General features: G+C 49.6%; 1 pseudogene; it reads left to right on the top strand.

The window, feature by feature from the left end:
• Positions 1-308: 308 nt before the first annotated feature.
• LOC100605081 lies at positions 309-1,557 on the top strand (annotated as a pseudogene).
• The last annotated feature ends 889 nt before the right edge of the window (positions 1,558-2,446 follow it).

Here is a 2,446-nt window from a genome sequence, read left to right on the forward strand (position 1 = left end):
AATCCCAGCACTTTGGGAGGCCGAGGCGGGTGGATCACGAGGTCAGGAGATCGAGACCACGGTGAAACCCCGTCTCTTCTAAAAATACAAAAAATTAGCCGGGCGTGGTGGCGGGCGCCTGTAGTCCCAGCTACTCGGAGAGGCTGAGGCAAGAGAATGGCGTGAACCCAGGAGGCGGAGCTTGCAGTGAGCCAAGATTGCGCCACTGCACTCCAGCCTGGGCGACAGAGCGAGACTCCGTCTCAAAAAAAAAAAAAAAAAAGACAGATTCCAGATGCTGGGAACTCGTGCCTCCAATTCCAGATGCTATGTCCAGCAAAGATTCTGTGGTTCTGGCCTACAGTGGCGGCCTGGACACCTCCTGCATCCTTGTGTTACTTAAGGAACAAGGCTAGGACATCATTGCCTACGTGGCCAACAGTGGCCAGAAGGAAGACTTTGAGGAAGCCAGGAAGAAGGCACTGAAGCTTGGGGGCAAAATGATGTTCATTGAGGAAGTCAGCAAGGAGTTTGTGAAGGAGTTCATCTGGCTGGCCATCCAGTCCAGCACGCTGTATGAGGACCGCTACCTCCTGGGCACCTCTCTCACCAGGCCCTGCATCTCCCAAAAACAAGTGGAAATCGCCCAGAAGCAGGGGGCCAAGTAAGTGTCCCACAGCGCCACAGGAAAGGGAAATGATCAGGTCCGGTTTGAGCTAATCTGCTACTCGCTGGCCTCCCAGATAAAGGTCATTGCTCCCTAGAGGATGCCCAAGTTCTACAACCGGTTCGAGGTCCGCAATGACCTGATGGAATATGCAAAGCAACACGGGATTCCCATCCCAGTCACTCCCAAGAACCCGTGAAGCATGGACGAGAACCTCATGCAGATCAGCTATGAGGCTGGAATCTTGGAGAACCCCAACAACCAAGCGCCTCCAGGTCTGTCCAGGAAGACCCAGGACCTGGCCAAAGCCCCCAGAACCCCTGACATTCTCGAGATCGAATTCAAATAAGGAGTCCCCGTGAAAGTGACCAACGTCAAGGATGGCACCACCCACCAGACCTCCTTGGAGCTCTTCCTGTACATGAGGGAAGACGCGGGCAAGCACAGCTTGGGCCGTATTGACATCAAGGAGAACCACTTCACTAGAATGAATGGAATGAAGTCCCCAGTTATCTACGAGACCCCAGCAGGCACCATCATTTACCACGCTCATTTAGACATCGCGGGGCCTTCACCATGGACTGGGAAGTATGCAAAATCAAATAACGCCTGGGCTTGAAATTTGCTGAGCCGGTGTATACCGGTTTCTGGCACAGCCTTGAGTGTAAATTTGTCCACCACTGCATTGCCAAGTCCCAGGAGTGAGTGGAAGGGAAAGTGCAGGTGTCCGTCTTCAAGGGCCAGGTGTACATCCCAGGCCAGGAGTCCCACTGTATCTCTACAACGAGGAGCTGGTGAGCATGAACATGTAGGGTGATTATGAGCCAATCGATGCCACCAGTTTCATCAACACCAATTCCCTCAGGCTGAAGGAATATCATCATCTCCAGAGCAAGGTCACTGCCAAATAGACCCCTGGGGTCTATTTGAGCTGGGGCCTCCTCAATTTGCAGATCCCCTAAGTACAGGTGCTAATTGTTGTGATAATTTGTAATTGTGACTTCTTCTCCCCAGCTTTGTTCCCTGGTCCCCCTGAAGCCTGCCAACGTGGTCATCGAAGGGAAGGGTGGAGGGGCAGCTGCAGTGGGGAGCTATAAAATGACAAAAGATACATTAGTTAAAAAAAAAAAAAGATAAACAAGCTAGGCTTTGGGGCTCATGCCTGTAATCCCAGAACTTTGGGAGGCCAAGGCAGGAGGATTGCTTGAGCCTAGGAGTTTGGGACCAGCCTGGGCAACACAGTAAGACCCTGTCACAATAAAATATAAAAAATTAGCCAGGCATGGTGGCACCCATATTAGTAGTCTCAGCTACATGGGAGGCTGGGGTGAAAGGATTGATGGAACCTGAGAGGTCGAGGCTGCAGCAAAGTATTATCTTGATGCCTGGGTGACAGAGCAAAACCCTGTATCAAAAAAAAAAGAAAAGAAAAGAAAGAAAAAAATAAATATGTAGATTGAAGAATATACAAAAACCTTTTGTTAGTGATTATAGCTGGTGGGGAGATAACAGGGACCTTTCATTTCAAGCTCACATATTTCTGTAATATGGGGAAGATTTTAAAAGAAAGTTGATTACTTTTATAACATCAAAAGTAGCAAATATGTGTAAAAGTCTATCAAGATAAAGGTAATGGTCCTAGGTATAAATTTTTTTTCTTTTTTTGAGACGGAGTCTTGCTCCATCGCCCAGGCTGGAGTGCAGTGACACAGTCTCAGCTCACTGCAAGCTCTGCCTCCTGGGTTCAAGTGATTCTCCTGCCTCAGCCTCCCCAGTAGCTGGGATTACAGGCGTGAGCCA

Source organism: Nomascus leucogenys, chromosome X (genome assembly GCF_006542625.1).
Source record: "Nomascus leucogenys isolate Asia chromosome X, Asia_NLE_v1, whole genome shotgun sequence".
Lineage (NCBI taxonomy): Eukaryota > Metazoa > Chordata > Mammalia > Primates > Hylobatidae > Nomascus > Nomascus leucogenys.